Consider the following 6740-nt stretch of genomic DNA (forward strand, 5'->3'; position numbering starts at 1 on the left):
CACGCCTGTAATCCCAGCACTTTGGGAGGCCAAGTGGGGAGGATCATGAGGTCAGGAGATCAAGACCATCCTGGCTAACACAGTGAAACCCTGTCTCTACTAAAAAGACAAAAAATTAGCTGGGTATGGTGGCACGCACCTGTAGTCCCAGCTACTCAGGAGGCTGAGGGAGGGGAATCACCTGAACCTGGGAGGTTGCAGTGAGCTGAGATAGCTCCATTGGACTCCAGCCTGGGTGACAGAGTGAGACTCCGTCTCCAAAAAAAAAAAAAGAAAGAAAGAAAGAAAAAGAAACAAAGACTGGATGTGGTGGCTCATACCTGTAATCCCAGTATTTTGGGAGGCCGAGGTGGGTGGATCACCTGAGGTCAGGAGTTCAAGACCAGCCTGACCAACATGGAGAAACCCTGTCTCTACTAAAAATACAAAATTAGCCAGGTGTGGTGGCGCATACCTGTAATCGCAGCTACTCAGGAGGCTGAGGCTGGAGAATTGTTTGAACCTGGGAGGCGGAGGTTGCAGTGAGCCAAGATCATACCATTGCACTCCAGCCTGGGCGACAAGAGTGAAACTCCATCTCAAAAAAAAAAAAAAAAAAAACACGAACCAGGCCCCTCCGGCTGGAATCTTGACTGCTGCTACAGAACTCATTGCTGGAGCCTCCTTCTCCAGCCTCAAGCTGATCATGGGCAGGGGCCAGGTCTCTTCCCATGGCTCTAGTGTCTGCCACAGGGCCTAGAGTTTCTGCTTAGTCAATTTCTTTCTAAATGAAATGAATTCTTTTCCATTTCTGCTGGGTATTATCCAACAACTGAATAGTTCTTTTTCTTTCTCTAACAACTTAGGTGTGACCAGCACAGCCTTGGGTGAGGGGGACTTAACTTTTCTTGGCCTCAGTTTCTCCATCTGCAAAAAAAAGGATACGAGATCCCCAACCTCACCCTAACTGTGAGGATCAAACAAGCTGATGGGTGTGACTGAGTCTGGCAAACTGTGAAGTCCTGCATAAAGCCCATTGTCACTGTCACCATGACCTGCCCCAGCTATACCATAAGCACCAAGCTAGTTATCAAAGAGTATAGCTGGCCTTGGGGGCAGAAGAGCTCAAGCCTCTTGGTCAAGCTCTCCCTGGCTGGCCTTGACTCCCCCGGCATTCCTCGGAGATAAGGCTGTCAGGCAAGAGGCTTAACGGCTCGCTGTGCGTGGGGTGCTGTGTCTGCAGGCAGCCCAGCATGGGCAGCTGTGGGGAGACTTTTATCATGGTGGTATTTGCACCCTCCTCCCCTTGTGCTGGGCACAGACTTAGAATTGAACTAGGCCTGGCCAGGTGGAGTGGCTCACGCCTATAATCCCAGCGCTATGGGATACTAAGGTGGGCGGATCATGAGGTCAAGAGTTCGAAACAAGCCTGGCCTACATGGTGAAATCCTGTCTCTACTAAAAATACAAAAATTAGCCGGGCATGGTGGCGCATGCTTGTAGTCCCAGCTACTCGGGAGGCTGAGGCAGGAGGATTGCTTAAACCTGGGAGGCGGAGGTTGCAGTGAGCCGAGATCATGCCACGGCACTCCAGCCTGGGCGACAGAGTGAGACTCCATCTCAAACAAACAAACAAACAAACAAAAGAATTGAACTAGACCTGACCTGGGACCAGAGAAGGGTTCGCATCTTCCATTCAAAATAGCCAACTGGGGCAAGGCCCCAGAGGATGGCAAAGCTGCGGATCGCTGGGCTGAGAGCCTTTAAGTTCTTCCTGGATCCTGGGAGACCCACCCTGGGATGCCACTGAGCAGCAGCATCGCTTCCTATTTCTATATTGTCACTTCCACTAATTAACCTTAGGGAAACACGTTTACGGGGAATCCAGGCAAATGTCTCCTCTGCTATGCCTGTTCTCAGTACCTTCTCTGTTGGACCACTTGCTGGGCACTGGAGGAAGAAAAGAAGGAAGGGGACTAGTGACGCCCTAATGTATTGATGCCCCCAAATTCATGAGGTCCCCTCTTTGTGCCTAGTATCAAGGCGCCTGCCCCCATCTGCAGCCTCGAAGGCCCTACCTGGCTTCCCTTCACCTCCTTGGAGGACAGTGTTGGTCTTGGGTTTAGAGAGCTGCTTGCAGCCCAGGCGGGTAGCATCCTTGGGCCGGAGCCCCAGGAAGAGTGCCAGGGAATGACTCCAAAGGGCAGAGGAAACTGAGAAGGTGGGGAGGGCTCCATGATTTGAGAGTCGCTTTAGAGGTAAAATTGACAGGACTTGATAATGTCTTTTTTTTTTTTTTTTTTTTTTTTTTTTTTTTTGAGACAGAGTTTTGCTCTTGTCACCCAGGCTAGAGTGCGGTGGCACAATCTCGGCTCACGGCAGGCTCCGCCTCCCGGGTTCCAGTGATTCCTGTGCCTCAGCTTCCTGGGTAGCTGGGATTACAGGCACCTGCCACCACACCTGGCTAATTTTTGTGGGGTTTCACCATGTTGACCAGGCTGGTCTCGAACTCCTGACCTCAGGTGACCCACCTGCCTCGGCCTCCCAAAGTGCTGGGATTACAGGACTGTGCGACCATGCTCAGTTGGTAACATGTTTCTGAGAAGCAAGTTGACAATAGGTCCAAGGAGACTAACACCTGATTCCCTTCCACCCAGTTGTTCCACCTCCACAGATTCATTTTCAAGACATAAGAGAGGTAGGCAAAGATTGAAGTACAAGGATGTTCCACTCAGTGTTGCTTATAACAGCAAAAAGTTGGAATCAAACTAGACTGGTTAAGTAAATTATGGTGTAGTATCCTTACAATGGAATACTATTATAGCCTGTTTAAAATGTTTATTTTATTTTGAGACAGAGTGTCGCTCTGTTGCTGAGGCTGGAGTGTAGTGGCGTGATCACAGTTCACTGCAGCCTCGACTTCCTGGGTTCATGGGATCCTCCCACTTCAGTCTCCCAGAAGCTGGGACTACAGGCACATGCCACCACGCTGATTTTTTTTTTATTTTTTATTTTTTTAGAGACAGGGTCTCACCATGTTGCCCAGGCTGATCTTCAACTCCTGGGCTCAAACAGTCTTCCTGCCTCAGCCTCCTAAAGTACTGGGATTACAGACATGAGCTGCTGTGTCTGGCCAAAAACCACGTTTTAAAAGATTTTATGCTTACAATTCTGAATGACGTGAGAGAAAACAGGTTGCAGAATGCATCTGTTGAATGAAATTCGAAAAGCACGCTGAACAAAAGAAGCCAGGAAGGGTAAATCACTATGTATGATTCCACTCATGTATAAAGTTCTGGAACAGGCAAAATCAATGCACACTCGAAGACATCAGATCAGTGGTTGCTTGGGTTGGAGGGATTGGGGCAATTGACTGGGAAGGGCAGGTGGAAGTTTTGGGAGTACTGAAAATGTTTTCTATCTTGACTGTGGTGGAAATTATACAGGAGTATGCATTTGTCAAAACCCGTTGAGTGGGGCCATCACCGTGGAAGTGAGCGTGGCAGTTTCTCCGAAACTTAAACATGGAATTACTACATGGCCCAGCAATTCCACTTCTAGTTATACCCAAAAGAGTTGGCAGCAGGGATTCAAACCAATATTTGTACAGCAATGTTCATAGCAGCATTATTTGCAATAGTCAACAGGTGGAACACCCCAAATGTCCATCTGCAGATAAATGGATAAGCAAAATGTGGCATAGACATGTGATGGAATATGACTCAGCCTTAAAAAGAGATAAAATCCTCCAGGTGGGGTGGCTCACGCCTGTAATCTCAACACTTTGGGAGGCTGAGGCAGGCAGATCACGAGGTCAGGAGATCAAGACCATTCTGGCTAACACAGTGAAACCTCATCTCTACTAAAAATACAACAACAAAAAACTAGCCGGGTGTGGTGGCGGGCGCCTGTAATCCCAGCTACTCAGGAGGCCGAGGCGGGAGAATGGCGTGAACCTGGGAGGTGGAGCTTGCAGTGAGCCGAGATAGCGCCACTGCACTCCAGCCTGGGTGACAGAGCAAGACACCATCTCGAAAAATAAAAATAAAAAATAGAGATAATATCAGCCAGGTGGGGTGGCTCACACCCGTAATTCCAGCACTTTGGGAGGCCAAGACAGTCGGATCACCTGAGGTCAGGAGTTCAAGACCAGGCTGGCCTGCATGGTGAAACCCTATCTCTACTAAAAATGCAAAAATTAGCCAAGCGTGGTGTGGTGTGCCTGTAGTCCCAGCTACTAGGGAAGCTGAGGCAGGAGAATCACTTGAACCTGGGAGGTGGAGGTTGCAGCAAGCCGAGATCATGACACTACACTCCAGCCTGGATGTCAGAGGGAAATTCCATCTCAAAAAAACAAAACAAAAACAGATAAAACCCTGATACATGCTACATCATGGATGGGCCTTCAAATCATTATGCTATGTGAAATAAGCCAGATATGAGAGGACCAATATCACATGATTCCACTTACATGAGGTTCCAAATTCATAGATCCAAAAAGCAGAATAGTGATTACCAGGGCAGAGGGAGGGGGAATGGGAAGTTACTGTTTAATAGGTACAGAGTTTCAGTTTGGGAAGATTAAAATTCTGAAGATGAATGGTAGTAACAGTTGCACAATGCGAACATACTTAATACCACTCAACTGTACACTTAAAATGGTTAAAATGGTAAATTGTATGTTATATATATTTTACCACGATAATTTTTTTTTCAGAAACACGGTCTCTGTCACCCAGGCTGGAATGCAATGGTGCTATCATAGCTCACTGCAGCGTCAAACTCCAAAGTTCTAGAGATCCTCCCATCTCAGCCTCCTGTGAAACTACAGGCACACGCCACCAGGCCCAGCTAATTTTTAAATTTTTTGTAAAGACGAGAGTCTTGTTATGTTGCCCAACTGGTCTGGAGCTCCTAGCCTCAAGCGATTTATCCACCTCACCCACCCAAAGCACTGGCATTATAGGCATGAGCCACCACACCTGGCATAAAAAAAGAAAAAATTGTTTTAAATCCATCAAACTATGCACATTTTTTTTTTTTTTGAGACAGTGTCTTACTCTGTCACCCAGGCTGGAGTGCAGTGGCGTGATCTCAGCTTATTGCAACCTCCACCTTCCAGGTTCAAGCAATTCTCCTGTCTCAGCCTCCCGAGTAGCTGGCACTACAGGCCCGCACCACCAGGCTTGGCTAATTTTTGTATTTTTAGTAGAGACGGGGTTTCACCGTGTTAGCCAGGCTGGTCACAAACTCCTGACCTCAAGTAATTGGACCTCAAGTAATCGGCCCGCCTCGGCCTCCCAAAGTGCTGGGATTATAGGCATGAGCCACCACACCCAGCCAAGTAGGAGCATTTTTATCGACTATTATGGTTATACCTGTTGGAGTGGCAGAGAGTATGTACTCTGGAGCCGTAGTACCTAGGTTTGACTCCTGGTTCTGCTGTGTGACCTCTCTGTGCCACATTCCACACCTGTAAATGGGGATAATATCACCTACCTCATCTAGTACCTGTAGGGTTGTAATATATGTAAAGTGTTGAGGACAAGGGCTGCCATGTGTGTTATTTGTCAATGGTGTCATTTCACAGAGGCACCCCCCACCACCCCCGTGCAATGATTGAGCAGGACTTTTTTGGCTGCAAGAGGCAGAAACCAACATAACTGTCTTAAGAGCAGAAGAGATGACTCAACGAGGGCCTCAAACAATGTCGCATTCCTCCTTTCCCTTTCTTCTCTACTTTCTCTCTCTCCTCTTTCCCTCTCCTACTCTCCTCTCTGCTTCTCTCTGATTGATGGTGGATACATTCCTCCAGGCAAGCTGTCCACACAATGGTAGGACCACAGTGACAGGCAGCTCTGGCCACCCGTCTTTACTGCTTCATGCCCACACAGGAATGAAGACACCCCCCAGCACCCAGCTCCACCTAGAGAATCCCAGGAAAGGCATCTCACTGGTGTGGCCCCATTGTGTGTGTCCCTGTCTATATGGCTGGGAGGTAGATTACAATGAATGGCTCAGCCAGTCACCTTTTCACTCCTGAGGGCTTGGGTTGCCATGTGGAAGGGATACTAGGTGGCCAGGATGTCTAACTAACCTATACACTGGGTATACCGCAACATTTTTACCTAAGCGGGAGGACATCAACTGGCGGACAGGTTCCAGGTTTCAACACTCTCCCAGTGCTCATGGCGGAGGGGCACGCAGGGCACAAATGGGGCTCAGCACAGAGGCTGGTGCCCGAAAATGGGGCCCCTGAGCTGAGCCTGAGTCTGTCTGCCAGGGGCAGGGGATGGGGAAGGGCATCGCAAGAAGAAGGAATGCAGTGAGCTGTGGCTCAGAGGTGTGGGGCAGCATAGGGTAGAGATGAAGCGTGGGAGTTTACCAGACAGCAGGTGAGGATGGAGAGGCCCACAGAGCACCATGTCCAAGGGTTTTGAGTGGATTTTGTCCTACAGGCGGCAAGGACTGGCAAAGTTAGCAAGCCCTTTGAGAGCTGCCTCTAGCTACTCTGGTGTTATGAGTTAGATTCTCAGTGGGTGAAAGCTGGTGCCAGTGGGTGAGGGGATGGAGAGGGGAGGTTACGAACACAGTGCTGACGGGGGGTGGGGAGTGGAGAGAGGAGATGAGAGGCATCCTCCCACCCCAGCTGGGAGTCCTGAGAGAAGCAGGCTTGGGCAGGAGGAGCTGAGGGTCCACTTGGTGGACTTTAGGTGCCGGAGGGGGCTCCAAATGGATGTGTCTGAGGGGCAGCAGATCTG

This window comes from Macaca mulatta, chromosome 10, assembly GCF_049350105.2.
Source record: "Macaca mulatta isolate MMU2019108-1 chromosome 10, T2T-MMU8v2.0, whole genome shotgun sequence".
Taxonomy (NCBI): domain Eukaryota; kingdom Metazoa; phylum Chordata; class Mammalia; order Primates; family Cercopithecidae; genus Macaca; species Macaca mulatta.